The 22,225-nt window shown below is 37.9% G+C and overlaps 1 non-coding gene across 1 annotated transcript; it reads left to right on the forward strand.

The window, feature by feature from the left end:
* Nucleotides 1-4,857: 4,857 nt before the first annotated feature.
* TRNAI-AAU (transfer RNA isoleucine (anticodon AAU)) lies at nucleotides 4,858-4,931 on the forward strand. Its single transcript has one exon. It is a non-coding gene; the product is annotated as a tRNA-Ile (tRNA).
* The last annotated feature ends 17,294 nt before the right edge of the window (nucleotides 4,932-22,225 follow it).

A 22,225-nucleotide genomic window follows, 5' to 3' on the forward strand; every position in this document is an offset into this window, starting at 1 on the left:
CGTGTCGTTTCGTGACGTGTGGTTGATCTAGCGGTGTGAACCCATCTTGTCGGAAAATGGACGTTGAGGACCACATTCTCTCCATTGATCCTTTCACTAACATCCTCTGTAATTCTTTTCCCTGCAATTCCTTGTAATTTCATCATAGGATTGTGCCATGTGGCATTTAAGTAATCCAATGGTTATTCAATTTAAACTAAAATTGAATTTTATTTAAACCTACCCATAAATTTGAATTTTATTGAAACTCTAATTTATTAGGTAACCTTCGGATTACTTAAATGCCACATGGCACAATCCTATGATGGAATTGCAGGGAATTATAGGGAAAGGAATTACAGAGGATGTGGATCCCCCAAATGTCGCCATCAGGAAATTATTTTTTTTTTCCAAGGTGCCATGCATATATATATATATATACTAAATAAAAATATTAAAATATTATTTTAAACTTTTTAAATTTAAAATTAAACTTTTAATCTCAATCTTTTATTTGGTCACTTTTTATTCCCTTGTTCGTACCAAAAAAAAAAGGGGTATACAGTGGATGATTTTTTTTCTTGATTTTTTTCTCTCCCTCTCACAATCTATCTCTCACACACACATATTAATCTATTATTACATTGAGACTAGTTGAGTTTCTTTTGATCATGTTAAAAAATGTTGAATATGTCCAACAGCAATTATAAAAATGAATAATTGGACGATTATAATATATGAGGATATATTGGTACGTCCTACTTTTAACACATAAATATTAGATTCATTGGATTCTCTCTCCAACACAAGAAGAAGGAAAATGCAGTGTTTTGAGGACCACTTTTTTAGTTGCTCAATCTTGTTTATGATCGTTAATACAGGACAGGATTCGGGTTATAGATCATATTCCCCACTCCTGTGATTGAGAGTCTACTGGTGACGAAAAATATAGAGAAACAACTACGTAAATCCATTTTTATTTGCATTACACTTTGTTTGAGATAATCCAGGTAAGATCTTTATCTTCTCAATTTCATATTGATGATTGTGGTGAGCTTGAATCATCGTATTGTTTTTTCTCATATATATTAAATAAATTATGAATCCAACTAGGTGTGCTCGAATCATCATACTGCTTTTCTTATATATATATATATATATATATATATATGAAAATTACCCTTTTAATATGAATCCAACAGATCTAAAAGGGTAATTTTCATTTGAACCCCTAAGGTTTGGTCCATGTCACTTTTAGTCTAAAAAAAGTTTTCTTTTGCATATGGCTCCCCTAAGGTTTTTAGAAAGGACTTATTAAGGACAAATCATAATTTTGTTGACCAAAATACCCTTATGGTGCAATGGTCAAGATTGTACCATAGATACATTTTCGATCTAACGGTGTAAGTCAAAAAGACAACTTATAATTACAATTTTAACCTTTTCATTTTATATTTAAGGGTCTTAAGATTTTAAATTTACAAACTTATACCCTTGATTGAAACTCAATAAAATCCTATTCCCATTCTGCAGAAAACCACACTTCCAAGAATATTGAGATCTACAAAATACCTAGGCTATTTCTTGAAGGTTCACTGCTTACTTCGACAACATATGAATCTGAAGATAGAAACCGAATAGACAACTAATACATTTCACTGAAAACACTAACCCTAGAATATTCCTTGAAGATTAAGGAAGACGATTTCCCAAAATCTGAACCAGTTCGATCAATTTTAGCTTCCACAGTGGATTCCTTTCCCAATTCAGCTTCTGAATACTCCAATTTACTTCTCTTCAGATAACCCTTATTCAATTTAACATTCCCAGACCGAAAGATTACAATTTAGAGTATGTATGAGAAGGAATGAAATGACTCGAGGGTTACCATCTTTCCAACTTCAAAAAAATTCTGCTGGGAAAATGGGAAGTAGGCGATCTGGAAGGTAAGAAAGAATCCCACCTCTTCTGATTCCAATCTTCTTCAACAAATCTTCCCTTTAACTTGCGTTCAATCGTGCCATGGTTAGGGGACAAGAAGACCAAAGGAGCTGTAGCCTTCATCTTGCTTACGACAACATGGTTCGTAGGATGAAGGAGCGAACGAATGAGCGAATGAAGGAGTGAACGATGAAGCTTGAAGCCATGGAAGTGTTGAAGAGAGGTGTATTCTGTCGCTTGGCCATGTCTCCTCTTCATCAGAACTTGTCTGCAGAGAGAAGAGAGTTCATCGAAGCCCGTCTCTGTAGTTTAATCCCTCAGATATTCTAGGGTTTTTTTCCAGTGAAATGTATTCATAATGAGTTGTCTATTTGGTTTCCGTCTTCAGATTCGTATGATCGAAATAAGCGGTGAACTTTCAAGAAATAGCTTAAGTATTTTGTAGATCTCAATATTCTTGGAAGTGTGGTTTTCTTTTCTTTCAGAATGGAAATTTATTGAGTTTCAATAAGGGTATAAATTTGTAAATTCGAAATCTTAAGACCCTTGAATATAAAATAAAATGTTAAAATTGTAATTATAATTTGTTTTTTTAACGTACACCTTTAGATCAAAATGGCATCTATGATACAATCTTAACCATTGTACCATAATGGTATTTTGGTCATCAAAATTATAATTTGTACTTAATTAGTCATTTCTAGAAACCTCAGGGGAGCCATTTGCAAAGGAAAACATTTTTTGGACTAAAAGTGACATGGACCAAACCTTAGGGGGTCCAGATGAAAATTACCCGATCTAAAAAGAACTTCTACTGTTTTTTTCGGATTTTTTTCTCTCCCTATAATTCTCTCTCACACACAAACACATATTAATATATTATTACACTTAGACTAGTAATGTTTCTTTTGATCATGTAGGGAATTTTGAGTATGCCGAAGGGCAATTATAAAATGCATAATTGGATGGTTACAATATATGACGATGTATTGGTAATTGCCGTCCTACTTTCAACACACAAGTATTGGATTCATTGGTTCTCTCTCTCCAACACAAGAAGAAAGAAAAGAAGGAAAATGCAGGTGTTTTGAGGACCCTCTTTTTCGTTGTTCGATCTCGTTTATAACCATTAATACACAATGCTATTTGAATTATAGATCATATTCCCCATTTCTGTGATTGAGAGTCTGTAAGTGACGAAGAGTGTGGAGAAACAACTAGTAAATCCGTTTTTATTTCCACTACACATAGACCCTTTATTTTAGAAAGACAAAATACTACTGGACAAACAAATCTTAAGTTTGACCAACTATTAGTCTTCCTCTACCAGTTGGAATGATTCACTCACAACCATCTCCACAGCCATCTCCTCAGCCAACCACTGCACCCAAACCACTTTCGAGTTTGAATCTGCAACCTAACTCACGGTATTTCTTTTCATTTGTTAATTGCCCACAAACTCACTTGTGACCATTGATTTTCATATCACTAAGTTCATCTTCTCTGTGTTTTTTAAGCCTTTAAGTGATAGAGAAATCAAACGAAGTTCAAAAGGAAGAGTTTTAAAAATTCAAATAGAATTTTAATTGGACACCTGATTGCTATCAAGTTGAATGCATCTAGCTTTGATCCTCACGGGGATTTGACTGATAAATTGAATAACTCAAGAGTGACATTAATTTTAAGGAAAAACTGTTGGAATTTATTAATTTGATTAATAAATTAATGCCCAAGGGCAATATTGAAAACTCCTTAGGCGGTACAAATAGGGTTATATATTTGGCCACCGCAGGGTAAGTGAGGATTCTCGCCGAGATTTCGGCGCCCCCCAGAATCGGGCTTAATCCACGGCATTTGGGTTGTGGTATTTTCCCCCGTTGGGTTTGTGGGGCGGACGGGTCGCTTGCGCCGAGGGGCGTCCAGGGTCTTCCCATCAATTAATTGAATTGAATTACTTTTGAAGTATTACCAACAAAAACCTTAAGGGGCTACAAATTTCTTAAAATAAAAATCACAAGAAAAAAAAAAATTCGCTCAAACCAAACCTCTCGTTCTCGTGTGGGTATCTTCTACTTCAATCACAGCCTTTTATGAGAGAAATGCAAATAGATTCAGAAATGAAATGATTAAAGCCTTCCACTAAATAATGCCTTCCCTTAATGCCATAGCTTCTCATTTTTCACTTAAAAAATTAATTATTAAATAACTTATCCTTTTTCTCCTTTGAACAAATGTAACTGACTCTTTGCTTGGATTGAATCCTAAAAACAATCATACAACGAAAGAAGAAAAAAAAAATAATAATAATAAACTAAGAAACACACAAGAATTTACATGAAAAATTCCATTCTATCAATGAATATCAATTGATGAAGGAGAGATATATAAATTAGTACAATTGTTGGTAGCTCCCTATTTAGGTTGGATTGCAAAAAATACACTTCAAGGCAAAGAAAACCCATGACGACCAAACAATCTTTAATCAACACCATACATATCTCAAAGTAATCTGTACCATTGGATAAATAATATGGAATATAAGTTGGTTTTCACCAAAATAATGTTCTGCACAAAGCTTTCCTCCATCCTTGTAAATTATACAAGTGCTTTTTAAAGTAAATGGGACTATATATTCCATCTATTTTCGTATCCATATTTTAGTAGGATTAGTGGTTCTGAATTGGATAATTATATTAAATTATTTTTAAAGCAAACATACAGATATTATTAAAAGTGTTTTCAATATTTCATTTTTTTTAGGAAAGAATAACCGTTCTGAATTTGATGCATTTACAATTTTACATTTCATATCCATCTGTTGACAATTGTTACTAATAAATTTTTATGACCAGTCATAATGAGAAAACTAAATGGTTTGACGCATGTTAACAGATGATGCTGTAATAAATAACTTAAGGTTGTTCCCTGTTTTCATCTGGCCTATTAGCTCAGTTGGTTAGAGCGTCGTGCTAATAACGCGAAGGTCACAGGTTCGAGACCTGTATAGGCCATTTTATCGTTTTCCCAAACATTATGCTCTTTCGCGCTCTCTCATTCGTCTTTGGGATGTGCTGTTTTTTTCGCTTTTATTAGTTTGCTGTTCTTTCATTGATGCGATGATTCTACGAAGAGATGCCTAGTCGACATCGACAAAATGGAAACAAAGCTTCTAAGAATCAAAGCAGAAAAGTTGATTTCGAAGCTTGAGGACGAAGACTTCGGCAGATGCTCTTCGAAATTATGCGTAAGATCTCTTGGCATCGTTCAATTTCTCATAGCTTCGATCTTCTGGTTAAATCGCTACTCATTCTTTTTCCGGATTTTAATTTTACGAGGCATTCTCTCAGTCCTTAGTCCTCCCTTCCTTTACTTGTTGCATTCATGGAAAGTTTTAGAGTAGTATGTTCTGAATACTTCCTTCTTTTTAATGAAAATTTTCTGATTAAGAGATAGGAACGAACAGTTCTGTGGTGATAATCTTCTCGAACATAAAAGATACCGGAACAAAAGATGAGAACTTAAAAGCCTAAAATTGGTTAAACGATACCTAAATTAGAAGGAAATCTTATTAAAATATTGCTAGTTTTCCATATCAATGATGCCCTATCTGGCAGATGCCAAAGAAAGTGAAGGGCATTGCTTCTGCCCTTTGCATATGCCTTTTTGATTTCTCTACATTCCAAAAGGGTCATTAATTATAAAACCTACCCTGATGGCTGTAAGCACTGCATCAGTTGGTTTTGTTTTTTCATTTCGGGGAATGTAGAAAAGAAGAAAAAAGGAGGATTAGGTTATTCAGAAACTGGAAAATGACTACGAGTAACATTGTTCGGTTATCTTTTTCTAGATTTACCATAAAAGTGGATATTGAAGAAATTGGGGGAATTTTTTTTTGGTAAAATGTATAATTGCAATGTTTTCCACTGAAGTGTTGTAAACAGTTAATGCTAGGTACTTCTTGTTCTTTTATTAGTTTGTAGAACTAAATTTGAGTAATCAGAGCAGTACTAAAATACCAAGGTCTTTTATCAAAGTGTAAGTCAGTCCAGCTAGGGAGATTTTGTATAAACAGTGAATGGAAGTGAGAGTAGCTCAAACTTAAACTGAGTTCATCTAATCCGTAGTAAAACAGTTTCTGAGAATTACTAGTAAGGTTGACAAAAATGACAGATCTGAAAGTTAAGACCAATTTTAATTGTATTAGGATAATGGAAAATGAGTAAATTGATGAATATAAGCTTCAGAAATCATAATTTTACTGTCCAATTGGTTCCGTTTATGGAATGTAACTCACAGCAGAGGTCATTATATCAGAACTTGATTTCATTCAGATCGGGTGGAGTTCTAAAAATCTGGATAGGTTCTCAAGGCTGGATTCTTCTAGAATCAGAATTTTGGAACTAGATCACCATGAATCAGAAAGATGAGTAGTGGAAAATAACTTGAACCTGCACTCGTTAATAGAGTAGAAGAAGGATCGAAGAATAGTATAGATTTAGGAAAACACTGGAACTTCACACCACAAGGTGGCCAGGGGAATCAAACACCAACCGGCCATGATAAAACACAGCAAGAAGAGGAGAACAGTAATAGCCTTTTTAATAATTAAAATTTGTGTACAATGTTGAAACCCCTTTCAATCTTGTATAGGACTAATCAACAAAATTCACTCAAAAAAGGAGGCCTTCTCGATCCTCAACTTATAAGGTAACTAACCAGTAAACTGAAATAACAGAGAAATACAATCTTGAACTTAACTAATCCTTATACCTACCCTTCATTGATATTATAGACCTATCAAAGTGGCCTGTTAATCGTACTGGATATGGGTCCCACAATACTTTGTACAGAAAGTGGCAGCAAATTATTTGAGTATCCCTGAATTTCTTTACCTTTATCTGGTTGAGTCCAAGTGGGGCTCTAATTAAGTTGTTAGGTTGAAGGGAAAAGAGAGGGAAGGAATATGATGGAGAGACTAGGAAAATTTGGATTCCCTCTCCTTGCTCTCTTTGATTTATCTCTGAGAGAAGTTGATCCTTGACCTCTGTTTTGGTTTGCCGATTTAGAATGTGGGATGCAGGAATACATGAAGATAGATTAAGTAAGACAAAGAGTCACATCTTGTTTTTAGATCCACTGCATTCAGGTTCACAGAGGTGTGTGATCTTGAATCTATCTCCAAATATATTTTTTGATATGGCATTCCAAGATCCAACACATACACATAATGCAATCATAGGATAATAGGATTTGGTTCGGTTCATACATAATTTTCTATAGGATAATGATGAATATGAAATTACATCAATAAGTTGCTCAATAAGAAACGCAGGTATGTTGTCAAGTTCATAGACCATCATATCTGGCAAATCTATACTGTTTGCAGATGCCATTCATGAAGAGATGGGTAGATGCAGTATAAACTGGCTCTGTTTTTCAGTTTTATCACTCTCCCTCCTCCCCACCTATAAATTTTTAAGGCTCGTGTGAGTACTTGAGGGAGGGGGAATGGTCATAAGTAACCATATCTAGTAAATTCATTTGCATTATGAGTTAAACCATCATTCATTTCATTTAAATAATTTCATTTGCTTTCAAAAAGAGTAATTTCCAAGTAATTAAGCAATTGTTTCAGTTTCCTCAAACACCATGTTGTGGTGTCTACAGGGACAATGTGACCGTCCAGATTTCTTATAGGTGTGGGGCAGTGATCAAGTGATGGCATGAAAAATGAAATTACAAGTACTGTCAAATCTGAATATGAAAAACTAGTGAATTCATAAGAGAAGGAAGTAGATGTTTCATTCCCTACTAGTCACTTGAGATCAGTTGACAGACAACAGTGAGCTTATAATATTTACATTTGCAAGGATATATATATAGAATGCGTCTCCAGGCGAAAGAATACAGTAAGTGATGTTGCTCTCCAATCCAGAACTTTCCCTTCCCTGCATTTCCCTGGTTTGAGTAGTTGCCAATTCCATCCATGTTCAATACATAGGGTAAAGAATCAAACGCTTAGAACATAAGGTGCAAATGAACTTCCTCTTGATACTGCAACAAAATGGCACAAAACATAACCTCCATTCTCTCTCCACATCAATGGCCTGCACATTACCTCCACAGAAGGGACAAGCTCCAGGGGCCTTTTGCTTCTGTAAGACCCTTTCTTCCTTGTGAAAGGACGGAGAACACATAATTTTCTCTCTGAAAGCAGAAGAAATCTGAGCTATTCTGGTCTGGATTGAGAGAGGGAAGTGAAGACATGAAGAATATTTATAAGGAGAGGTCGTAAAAGATGGGATTTTGAGGTTAGGAGGAAAAGTGAGAGAGCTGAAGTTTCCAAGAAGGTTCTCCTGTCTGTGAGAAACAAATCACAGAAGGGTAAAATTGACCACGGTTCTCATGTGCCACCACATGTGTAATTTGGAAAAGAAGTCGGCAATCTTTATCAGACGCTTTTCAAGCAGTGAGAGGCACCCACAACGAACATGCATGCGTAGAGGCATGAAACGTCTCAACCCCCTTAACATATAAAATCGTATGGTAATATTTCAAGATGTTGGCTTAGCTGCTAAAGACCAATGCTTAATACTACGAAATTTCATGATATAGTTAAATTATAATAAAATTGCCCCTTGAAAATGTAATCTAGATATGTGAAATACGGGCGGAGCCGGGATTTAACATTGATGGAGCCAAGTACTGAATCTTCACATAAGAATACAATGACTTTCAAATCCACATAATGGAAAACTTCTAAAGGCTGACTGATTGGGCTAGGATGGGACAAGTTGGTCCTATCCCTGTGCCTGATTGGTCCTGTCTCTATTCCTAATCTTCAGCCTTTGCTTGACTTGATATGTTCTTATGTATCAATCATGTAAAATCTCAAAAGAATTTTTGGAAGAAATCTCCTTTTTTAACCGAGTGTCATCAATCTTTATTCTCGTTGTTTCTCTCAAAGATCTGAATTTGGTTGCTGGTATACTTTCCATTTTTCACTTCGATGCGTATGATTTCTCTCTATTCTTGATATGCAGACTACTTCTAAGTTAACTAATCCTCCTTGACCAATGGCAGCATTCTTTACTGAGTTGGGATCCTCTGCTAAGTTTAAGGTTAATCAAACCAAGCAGACTTGGACTATCGGATTGAGATTTTTGAGTTTAGTTTTTCTGACCTAGGCCAGGCAAGCGACGGGTTTGTTAATGAATGTTAGAGGAAGACTAGTTTGAATCCTCTATCTTTCATGCTAGAGAACTGTTTTCTCTTTATACTTTTCTATTACAAATTAAAAAAAAAAGTTCACATGGGTCCACTGAGAGTTTCACTTTGACTCATTTTATGAGTTTCACTTTGACTCATTTTATTTGTACTCATGGGTAAGGGTGTCAATCGGTACGGTTTCAGTAATTCGGTACGGTACCAACTTTGAATACCGAAAACCAGAACCGTACAGTACCGAATTTAAACGGTACGGTACTGTTTCGGTATTTACAAAAACGGTTCGGTATTAAATCGGTACGGAAAAACGGTTTAAACATGGTATCAAATGCGGTACAATTTTTGTATGAATGAACTTATGCCACTTTTGTTATTAGTTCATTAAGATCCTAATGAAATTGTGATCAACCAATCGATATAATTTGAAATTAACATAAATAAAACAAGTAAATCTAATTAATAGAAACAAAACAAGTAAATCTAAGAAGATGAGTGAATGATGAAACAAAAAACTGAAATAGAGAATTAGGGATGGGGTAAAGGTAAAGTGTTTTAATTGTATAATTACAATTTATATCCCTTAATTTGGTACGGTACCAATTCGGTACGTACCGATGGTATGAGCACCTAAAACCGGAACCGTACAGAAGAAATTCGGTTTCGGTACGTACCGTACCAAATTTTGAACGGTACGGTACGGTCCGGTTTTAGATGGCGCGGTTCGGTATGGTTAAACGGTTTCGATACATAATTGATACCTTTATTCATGGGCTTCACTCCTATATATAGTGGAAAAATATAAGAGGATTCGTGTTACACCTCTCCATCACATGTTAGGAGGGAAGTTCACATGAGTTTCACTAAGGGTTCCACTCTGACTCGTTTTATCTACACTAGCTTAGAGGTGGTCCCCACACCTATTATTCTGTGGAATAAGTAAAAAGAGAGTGAGTACATACGTTTGTGGTGATAGGTAGGAGATGTAAACTTAAGTAAGACTAGGGTTTGGACAAATCCAACAACCCTCTTCTTCTTTTTCTTTTTTCTTTTTTGTTGGGAGGGGGATGAGAATTGGCAACTCTTTATAATAGGAGATAAGAATTATTACTTACATGTTACACAACAGGGAAACTCGAATCCAGACTCTTCAATAAGATGCGTCGATATTACCAAGTGAGCTACCCATCGATGGTAGGCTAATTTTTTTCTGAAGAGGTGATCACACAGTACTCTTAAAAATGGTTACACAAATCCAGACGTTTTTTTTTTTTTTGAGTTTTCTTAAAGGAACCTAAAATAAAGAGCTACGTAAGACAATTAGGAGTTCAGAATAAAGATGGAATTGATTTAGAGAATTGCTCGCACATCTAACTGATTTCCAATAGAAACAACAGCCATGCGTTCTGCTCGATTACACGTTCTCGGATGATAAAAATAGTGGTTTCTATTCTTCTCTAATTGCTCAACTGAGATAGTGGCCATATTTGATAAAAAATTGGGATTCCAATTTTTCTTTAAATTACCTGGAAATTCCAATTTCATCTACAGCAGAGCATGTAGAGCCAGTGATTTTACAGCTTTGATGGAAAAGGTGGAGAATCGTTTAGGCTCATGGACGAATTGAAGCTTTGTCATATGCGGAAGGAGCTAGCTTGGGCATCTGTTCATTCTCCAATCCAGAATTTTCCCTTCTATTCGTTTTCCTGGTTTCTGTAGTTGCCAATTCCGTTCATATTCAATGCATAGGGTACACAATCGAACGCTTAGAACACAAGGTGCAAATGAACTTCCTCTTGATACTGCAACAAAATGGCATAAAAAATAACCTCCATTCTCTCTCTACATCAATAGCCTGCACGTTGCCTCCACAGTTGGGACAAGCTCCAGGGGCGCTTTGCATCTGTAAGATCCTTTTTTCCTTGTGTAAGAACGGAGAACACATTGATTTTCTCTCTGAAAACAGAAGAAATCTGAGTTGATTCTGGTCTGAATTGAGAGAGGGAAGTGAATACAGGGAAAGGTTTGTTAAAGATGAGATGCACAGGTTGGTTAAGGTTGGTTAAGAGGGAAAGTGAGACCTCAGGTTTCTTCCTATGGAGGTTCTGTTTGTTAAAGAGAAACAAACGACCACTCAGTAAAATAGACCGACACCACGGTTTTCATGTGTCTAGAAACAGCCTTCCTTCATAGTTCATTTTAAAGTAACTGCACGGTTGGAACTTTCACAAGCTTTCATTCACAACAAACGCTGCTTTCACACGCTTTTATTCAAATCAAATGCAAAATTTTTCGATTCCGGATCCTCTACCTTAAGGCTGCGTTTGTTTGCAAAGGGGGGGGAATTAGGGGGGGGGGGGGGGGGGGGCGGGGCCCACACACCCAAAAAAAAAGGAAGGGCAAAAATACACACCAAAAAGGGGGGGGGGGGGGGGGGAGATCAGCTTGATGGTGGGTCAGACTTATGCTCAATTGGGGCTCCGGGGGAAATTTTCCACCACACAGAAGGGTGTGATTCACCTTTGAATTTAATAAAAGGAACTAAAGACAAGTCCCACCCTTATTGTAGGGTTGTGAGTGTCATGGGCTACCCTTGATAGGTAGAGGATCTAGACTCACATGTTTCGAGTTAGATTGACATCACCAACAATGAAAATGCACACGTGCATAGAGCGCCTAACACACCTGACTTTGTAGCGGTAAAAATGGTTTCAATTTGTCCGGGTCTTCTACCCTAATGGGTAGAATTATGTGCTCTCCAATAAGTTTTCCACCACATGGTAGGGGTAGGGTCCACTTTTGAATCTAATAAAAGGAATTAAAGGCAAGTCCCACCCTTATTGTAGGGTTGTGAGTGTCATGGGAGCACATTAACTCTACTCCTGATATGTAGAGGATCCAGACTCACATGTTTTGAGTTGGATTGACATCACCTACAATGAACATGCACGCGCATAGAGCCCCTAACACACACATGACTTTGTGGCGGTAAAAATGAATTTTATTTTTCTATTTTTGATAAACATAGTTTCTATTAGACGAAAGCATGCAATAACTCAAGGCACAAGTGCATATTCTATCGCCAAAGAAAGAAGATAGCCATGAAATCACACATGCAAGCAATAGTGCCTTTCAAGCCAGAGAGTCCACTACAACATTGGACTCCCTTAGTAATTAAGTAACAAACATTACAAGACTGAAAACATTGTCCAAGGTAGATGGTATCGTCAAGGGAGCACTGCCATGACCCTTCCCATAGGATGATAGGAAACCAGTTAATTATTATTGGATTCAAGCACCACATTCATCTAACATTGTTCTCATTATTTGTACTTTTAAGACCCATTACCAATCCTCCTTGGTTAGCGGTAGCCGTTGGGTTCCTCTCTAAGTTCAAGGTTAATCAGAACAATCAAGTTTGGACTAAAGAAAATTCATAAGGTTCGGATTGAGATTTAGGGTTGTCTTTCTAACTCAAGCCAGGCAGGCCTAGGCTTTGCTGATGGGTGCCCAGAGTAGGACAAGTCCGAATCCTCTATCATGGCAGAGGTTTGTACTCCTTGTTGGGGACGGGATGCGCAACTAAAACACACTCACAACAACAGAGAATCTAATGTGGTTCGATAAGATTGCGTATATACCCTTGAGAGAAAAGTATTTTATTATTTGCTAAAAACCTCACTACTTTCACACCTTACAAAATGTTGCCATTTGCTTGCCCCCTTCCCCCTATTGCTTAGATTATCTCACAAAGACTGTTTATAGCAATTATGATTCTAACACTATACAAGTAATTGACACAAATTTGTTCCAATTACAAATTCAACCAAACTTTAATTATATAGACTTGCAGAATACAAAACATCCCAAAACCCAACATTCACCTCATACCTCTCCACCACATGATAGGAAGGGGGCTCGCCTACTATCCAATGTGATCCATTTTGTTAGCATCAAGATGTGGGTCCCCCTTTTTTGTTTGATGGAAAAGCATAAGGAGAGCATAGACCTTTACAATGTTGGATAGAAGATCTAGACTCGAGTATAACTAAAGTTTGGACAAATACAATATTGGGTAGAATGGTAGAGATCCATACTTTTCAGTGGAGAAGTCGTGGATTCAATCTTTGTAGACAACGATTTCCCCCTGAGGATGTAATCAAGGTGCGTGCGCACAAGCTGGCCTGGATTAACCTCAACTTCCCAAAAAAAAAAAAAAGTTTGGGCAAAGCGGCATTGATCACACAGTGCCCCTATTAATGATTCCACACAAATACACACGTTTAATGTTTTTTGTTTTTTTTTTTTTTTTAATTTACTTCTAAGTTGTAACAAGCAAAAGGAGCCCAAAAGTAAGAGCTACATAAAATTTGGAGCTCAGACTAAGGATGGAACTGGTTTAACTAGAGAATTGCTCGCATATCTAACTGATTTCCAATAGAAACAACAGCTATGAGTTGTGCTCGATTTCACATTCTCGGATGATAAAAATAGGGATTTCCATCCCCTGTAATTCCTTTTCCTACAATAAAATAGTGCCTTTTAATTTTTCGCCATATTGGTTCAAAATTTGGGATTCAATCATGGAATTCCTTTCAATTACCTGGAAATTCCAATTTGTTCTACAGCATATAGAGCCAGAGATTTACAGCTTTGACTGAAAAGGCAGAGAATCGGTTGGGCTCGTGGACGAATTGAGCCTTGTCATATGCAGGAAGAGTTCATTCCACAAGAACAAGAATATAATGTGTCTCCATGCAAAAGATTTCAGTGAGAGTTATGTTGCTTTCTATGATGTGATTGATCATTCCCCAATTCACAACTTTCCCTTCCCTGCGTTTCCCTGGTTTCAGTAGTTGCCAATTCTGTCCATGTTCAATGCATAGGGTACAGAATCAAACGCTTAGAACATAAGGTGCAAATGAACTTCCTCTTGATACTGCAACAAAATGGCAAAAAACATAAACTCCATTTTCTCTCCACATCAACGGCCTGCACTTTACCTCCACAGAAGGGACAAACTCCAGGGGCCTTTTGCTTGTGTAAGACCCTTTCTTCTTTGTGAAAGAACGGAGAAAACATAGTTTTCTCTCTGAAAGCAGAGGAAATCTGAGTTATTTTGGTCTGAATTGAGAGAGGGAAGTGAGTACTTGAAGAATATTTAAAGGGAAAGATTGTTAGAGATGGTATGCTTAGGTTGGTTAAGAGTAAAGAAAGAGAGAGATCTGGAAGTTTCTTTCCAAGACCTGGAAGTTTCTATCCAAGAAGGTTCTGTTTGTGATGAGAAACACGGTTTTCATGTTCAACTTTTATAATCCGGAGGAAGAAGGACACGGCCGCAATCCGTTCACACGCAATCCGTTCACACGCTTTTTTTATTTAGTTTTTATTTTTTTATTAAATGATTATTGAAAACCAGAAAAATACAAGACGTCAAGATCTAGTGAGTCTTCCTTCCTGGTACATGCTACAAGTAGCTATACAGTTGGAACTAGTATCCGTAGAACACACAATTTCTTTCACACGTTTAAAACAAACGTCAAGACCATTTCTTCGCCAAGAGAGATACGTGCTCCACTCATGTTTTTCTACCATTAGATAAGGGTGGGACCCACTTAAAATTTCACCTATGATCCATTTTATTAATATTTAGAGGTGAATTTTACTCCTATTGTGTGGTTAGGAGCATGAAAAAACACATACCTCCACCGCATGTTAAGAGTGACGGTAGAAGATCTAGACTCACATTTTTAAGTGAGACTGACATCATTTGCAATGAACATGCACAAAGAGTCTTGAAATGTCCTGCTCCCTAACACACATGATTTTGTCGTGGTAAAACTAGTATTTGTTGTTTATTTTTGACAAATAGAGTTTAGATGATAACAGGCAAACACTCAAGGCCATGAAGTCGTGCATGCGAACGTTAACACCCTCCGGGCCGGAAAGTCTGCTACAACATTGAAATCTCTAGGTAAATAACAGACATTACAACATTGAAAACAATGTCTAAGATAGATGATATCCTCAAGGGAAGCATTGACATGATCATTTACATAAGAAACCGGCTGCTTATTATCAGATTCAAGCACCACATTCATCAGGACTCGGTTGAGCATCTCTTGCAAACCATATCCGATACTTATCGCCCCACCAAGGATCGGGCAAGTAATTGGGATTGAGAAACCAAATAAAGGTTAAAGGTGACTCGGTTGAACCGTGACAAACCGGGCCCACTCCCACTACACCACTATGGTCCATGGAATGCTTACCTGTTATGACGAATCTGAACACGATAATACCGAAGATGAAATGTTGTGGCTTCAAGTGTTGAGAATACTTCTACAAACAAAAATTGAAGACACATGTGAAACAAATGGGTAACAGGATTATGATGGCCATATTCCATCTAAATTGAGCTTTCCCAATCTGAAGCTTTGACCTCTGATTTTTTCAAAAGTATAATTTTCCAGACGCTCATTAAAATATTTCTTGAAACAAAAACATGAAAAATACTGTTTATTTATTTATTTATTATTTTTTTTATATTTTAAACCTTAGTTCTTTGAAATTGAAGCATTTTTTTGTATAGTTTTATTGGAATTGTAATAGGGCCAAAAACCCTAACCATAGGAAGATTAATTTGAACTCTTAACCTCTTATTTATAAGGCGGTTGATCTATGCCAATTAAACTAGATTCTGACTTATTTTCCATCAAAATTGAATGAGAACGGATAACAGGCTCGAGGGGTTAAAGAGGGGTGGGGAAGGATGACTATATTTCTTGGAGTGACCTCTGAATGCATATATGAAGGACATGAATACAAGTTATACATTTGAATAAAAGATAATTTTTAGATTGGCTTTCTCAAGGAAGCAATAAGTAATGCAAGTATAAATCTCTAGAGAGTTTGATCTCGGCTTAGGATGAATGCTAATGCATGCTTAACACATGCATGTCGGACAAGAAGTGGTGTTGGCTAATACGTAAGTGATACTTAAACCTGCCCTTGGGAGGGGAACCTTATATTTTGATACACTTCACAAGATGCATGTTATGAAAAAGAAAAAGAAACCTATATTTTACTATGATAAAATATTTGGATGCTTTGGAGTTTAGGGTAGGACTATAAATAGACCTTGACGATCCAAATTTACCATTGCCCACCTATAGCCTTAGGCTTGGGCTGGGGTTTTCGGATGGATCTTCAATGTTGCATGGTACTGAGTTGCGTACAGTGAGGATGGAATGAGTGGTTGAGGTCGAAATCTCAACCAATCGTTTGGTTTTTTTATGTTTAATAACTTTTTGATCCATACTACCTGTAACTTAAAAAAAAAAAAAAAAAAAAAAAAACCAATGGCAAAATGAGCGGTCGAGACTTCGACCTCGATCACTAGGTTCCATTGTGGCCATACGTAGCACTAAGGTTGAACCTGGGGTTTTCATGCTTTAATTTTAGGATTGAAAATGACGTACCCCTAGTCGAGACTAGGATCTTATTACTGAAAATGAAGAAAATAGGCTTGGGTTTTTACCCACAAAAAAAGTCTAAGCTACGGTTCATCTCGGGCATAACCCGATCCAACCCTTACATATGGAAACAATATAATGTATATGATTTATGGGTTATTACCAAAAAAAAAAGTATATGATTTATGGGCCACTTCATTCTATTTTCTTCCGATCCCTCCTATGTTCAAGGTCAATCAGGCCTGGATGGAACAAAGTTCAGCAGGTTTAGTTTGAGATTTTGGGTTTAGCTTTCTTCAACCCCAGGCAAGGGGCTCTGCTAATGGGTGCCAGGGTAGGACTAGGTTTTGGACAAAACCAGCAACTTCTTTTTCAGAGATAATCACACAATTCCACCTAGTAATGGTTACAGAAGTTCACATGTTTTTTAAGCTTTCTTGGTTTACTTCTGTTGTAAACATTATGGTTTAAACCCTAGACCCGAGTGGACCATGCGAACCAGTACGTTTGGCTCAAGCTCAGTTCACCGGGTTCATAAGGCACTTCTTGGTGGGGCACTTCTCGGAAGAATACTTGCTGAGAAGAGCGATTCATGATGACAGCCAGCTGTCATGATGGACTTCTCGGATGGCCTTTCGATTAAGTGCCGACAAGTTATATCTAGGCTAAAGTAAAGTTGCAAGAGGATCATGCGTATCTTCGTCCAGACGTCAATCAACACATTAAGTTCAGCATTGAATGCACTGAGATTCATTAAATGCTTAAGGCCAACGAGAAATCTTCTCATTTGCTTAGGACTTCCTTGAGTATTGCACCTTTACGTTTTGTCTACTAAGGTGGGGGACTGTTGTCACATCCGTGTCAACATGAACCTGGGCACTTGATTTGGTGGGATTATGTACAGCTGCCTTGAGGCAAGATTGGGCTCTTGGCTTGCTGATCAAGCTACCCATCAGAGGTCGTCACAACCCTTCATCTGGAATAAAGGATCTAAGGGCTACGACGCATTTTCACCACATCAGAGGCATGAACTTGGTATATAAATCAATACTCTACACAAATGAAAGTAAGTTCAAGAACATTAACTCTAGTCATTTACTCTTCTGTAACTACCTAATGAAACATTTCCACTTTGTCTTCTTGGAGCTTTTACTCCTCTCTACAAGGATTTGTGTTCACCAGATTTTGACTTAATCATTGGAGGTGGCTTTTTGTCCTTAGAGGCGGCCCACATTCAATTTCTTTGTTTCTCAGGGACCAGGCTTGGTTTTATAACGAACTAGTTGGTCCGCAGTCAGATTTGGAGCAACAACTTCTAACAAGCAAGAGAGACGTAAAAGTAAGAGCCACCAAGTAAACATCTAAGTGATTTCCAATATAAACAACATAAATCTTAGGCAATGTTTGATATGCATTTTGCTTGATTTCTTTTTATCGGATGATTTGAAAATAGTATAAATCCTCACGCATGAAAGTCTAAGACTCTACGGGGGAAGTTCATGCCAGACTTGGAACATGACTTTCTGGCGGCCATGCGCGCTAGGTACCACGCCTCTAGGAGCTGCTTGATTACCTGCAATGGTCTTAACCGTGAACTTTCCAGCCTTGCTGAGGCCACATCCAACAACACCAAGACCACTCCCAATAAGCTTGATTCCTGCATCATCTCATGTGAGCGTAGGAGAATGGTCTGATGAATAAAACCTTGAGTGTGGGTCCCACTACATTATGTGAGGATGTGAGGATGGTCTAGTAGGCAAGACTCATGAGTGTGGGTTCCACTACCTTATGCGCGTGTGGGAGAATTGTCTGACGAGCAGGCTGGGCTGGACTCTGCATGCACCAATGCCACTCCGCGCGCACCATCCCAGCCCCAATCTCAACTACTTCCATTGTGCTCCCTATTACACCTGCTTCTTTGAGGTTCCTTCTCTCTTCTCCAGAGGCTCTGCCAACTGCTATTACTTGTTCAACTCGTGGTACAAGACATGTATATCCCATCCACATCAGAAACTCTTTGGTTTTCATCCAACGGGAAGCGAACATAGACAACCATTGAAAGTCATGAACAATGCATAGGGTACAGAATCAAACGCTTGGAACATAAGGTGCAAACGAATTTCCTCTTGATGCTGAAGCAAAACGGCACAAAACATAACCTCCATTCTGTCTCCACATCAACGGCTTGCACTTTACCTCCACAATAGGGACAAGCTCCAGGGGCCTTTTGCTTCTGTAAGACCCTTTCTTCCTTGTGTAATAACGGAGAACACATAATTCTCTCTCTGAAAGCAGAAGAAATCTCAGTTATTCTGATCTGAATTGAGAAAGGGAAGTAAATACAGGGAAAATTTGTAAAGATGCTCAGGTTGGTTAAGAGGGAAAGTGAGAGACCTGAATTTTACAACAACTTTCTGTTTGTCATGAGAAACAAATCACGGCACGGTAAAATAAACCTTGTGTAAACGGGAAGAAGACACGGCATTCCTTTTCACACGCTTTTTTTCCCCCTTTCGATTAGTGAAAACCAGAAAGAGCAAGGCCTACTAACAGTCTTCCTTCTTAGTACATTCTAAAAGTAGCTGCATGGTTGGAGAACTATGATCCACAGAACACATAACTGCTTTTACGCCTTCAAATTAAACAAACTCTTTAACATTTTTTGGGGTTTCAAATACGTAGCACTGTGCTGCCTATGATCTCAACTGTTCGTTTCGCAATAGTGGGTTTTCATATTTTTGCAAAACCAATGGTCAAGGGAGATTTCGATGTGACAGTGGGCTGCAGGTGTTCCACATTAATCACACGCAACACCTAAGCCAAATGCCCTATTTTTTTAGGCAATGTTTGGTGGTTTTTTTTTTTAAAAAAAAAGTAAAATTAAAGTTAATTTTTTCCTATTAAGGGTAGTATTATAACTTGAAAAAAGAACAAATAAGTTAAAAAATAATTGCAGGATTATTTTTACGATTTTGAAAAAAATATATAGATGCCACATCATCAGTAAACTAATGGAGCTTAACGGTAGAGGGCATTAGTAATTTTTGACAAAGTTAAAGGTTGGAATAGTAATTTTAAAAAGTACAGGGGATAAAGTAGTAATAAAATCAAAGTACAAGGGACAACAATAATTATCCCTTTTATTTAAATCAAAAAAATATTCCTCTCTCCTCTCTCTCTCCTCGAAATTCAGAGAAAACCCTGAATTTTCGGCTTTGTTTCCGTCTCTGACTCTCCCTTTTCTTCACGGCTCTCTCCTCTCTCTTCAAGAATTTCAGACTGTTGGTAATACTTCAAAAGTAATTCAATTCAATTAATTGATGGGGAAAAAATTCCTTACCTGGATTTGCTTTCCCTTATTTGAAGTATTCGCAGCGAAAGTCTAGATCCCCGTTCTCGTTCCACCACCAAAGATTTACCGGCGAGATTCCACAATCACAGGGAAAGGGAATAATATCCACAACCCAAATGCCGTGGATTAATGGAGTGAATCGTCCGTCTATTATCAGGCTCCCACTTGCACAAGGGCAAGTGTTAATCTTTCAATGTGTCCCAGACACACTTGTATATCCCAGATATACACATTCAATCTCTCTGCTATGTATCCCAGATACATAGACCTCTTGTGTCCCAGACACACATGCATATCCTAGATATACATATATATTGATCTCTTCACTATGTATCCCAGATACATAGATCACCTGTGTCCCAGACACTAATATCCACAAGTCATACTGGCAAAATGGGTTGTGCGACCGGTGATATACCTGCACACGTGAGCCCCAAACTAGAAACCTTCCCAGAAGGCCAGAATGGCACATCATTCATAGAAACAAATCAAATAAGCATTAGTATAACACAATGTCCTAGGTTTATTCAAACTCACCAGACTAAAGGTATCTCGATCCCTCTGAGAGATCACCTTCTTGTCCTTAAAATGTTCACTACCGTAACACATACGGTTGGCGCCAAGCAAACACTTTTTAGGGTGCGGTTGAATCAAACCTTTCCTTTCACCCCAGACCATCACTACACTTAGGATTGACTCCTTTCCGGTAGTGCCCCTTTAGGTCGAATCAATCATGACCATAGGTAACACCCCAAAGTAGCCACATCAACCCTTCGTTTCATGATGTCGTCGAAAGTCACTAAGAACACTAATGGACCATAAGGTCCAGGACTCACACAATGAGAGGAGCAGGGATCCATCCTCTTATTTCCAATGATCGCTAAGCACACATAGTATGATATATGTGCTATGGTGGAGCATTCTATATACAATAGAACGTATGTCCATCTCAACACCATACAGGTCTTAGTCTAGTCGCAACCTCTTGCGCCTAACCCGAGTTTCTTTATTGTCGCCATCCTAGCGCCACATAAAGTACTCGCACCTGACTCCTATAGGCAACATGAATAGTGGGAACATTCATGTCGATTCTCTTTATAATAGAGAAACTCATCTTGATTCCAAATCAAGGGGACATCATGATTATGAATTGACCTACACAAAGTCATTCACAATCCGTCTCATCTCTGCTCGCCTCCAAGGCGCCAGAGGCGAATGCTCGTGTGAGTGAGCCATTCTCTTGCCTATTGACATATCTTGTTTTATGCTAGCAAAACACAATCACACAGAAAGTGAATAAAAAAATGCTGGAATGAACTCATATTATTCATTAATAAGAAAGTCTCAGTACAAAAATAAGTCACAATCTACGCAAGCCCAAGGATTTTACATGAGAAATAAAAACATCCTTGGCTATAGGTTTGGTAAGAGGGTCAGCTACCATCTGACTAGTAGATATGTGCTTAAGTACAACTTTCTTCCTTGATGTAATGTCTCTAACAAAGTGATATCTCAACTGTATATGTTTGGTCTTCCCATGATACTTGGGGTCCTTGACATAGCTAAGAGCTGCCGTACTATCACAGTAGACAAGGGCAGCCTCTTTGGATGTCATCACAATCCCAGTATGTCGAAGGAATCTCCTCAACCAAACAGCCTCTTGAACCGCAGCTGAGCATGCCACATACTCGCTTCCATGGTCGAGAGGGATATACAAGCCTCGCTTCTTGCTACACCACGAAATGGCCCCGCCATTCAGCAAGAAAGCATATCCAGAGGTTGATTTGCGCTCATCGATGTCTCCAGCCCAGTTGACATCACTATAGCCAACTAACCGCAAATCCGATCCTTGGTAACACAACATATAGTTACTCGTTCCTCCGAGATATCTCAATATCCTCTTGACTCGCTTTCCAAGTGCTCTATGCCCGGGTTTGATTGGTACCGACTAACCAAACCCATTGCATAACAAATATCCGGCCTAGTACACATCATAGCGTACATAAGGCTACCCACTGCACTGGAATATGGAACTCTTTCCATCTTGGTTTTCTCCTCTAGAGTCTTAGGACCCATATCAAGGCTCAAATGCAAACCCTTCTCCACTGGAGTATCAATTGGTTTGCAGTTGTGCATATGGTATCTCGTCAAGACATTGTCAATATAGGTCTCTTGAGATAAACCTAGTAATCTCTTTTGCCTATTTCTGACAATCTTGACACCAAGCACATAGCTTGCTTCACCCATGTCCTTC

Source organism: Hakea prostrata, chromosome 1, assembly GCF_041222555.1.
Source record: "Hakea prostrata isolate BN-2017 chromosome 1, UWA_Hpros_2, whole genome shotgun sequence".
Taxonomy (NCBI): domain Eukaryota; kingdom Viridiplantae; phylum Streptophyta; class Magnoliopsida; order Proteales; family Proteaceae; genus Hakea; species Hakea prostrata.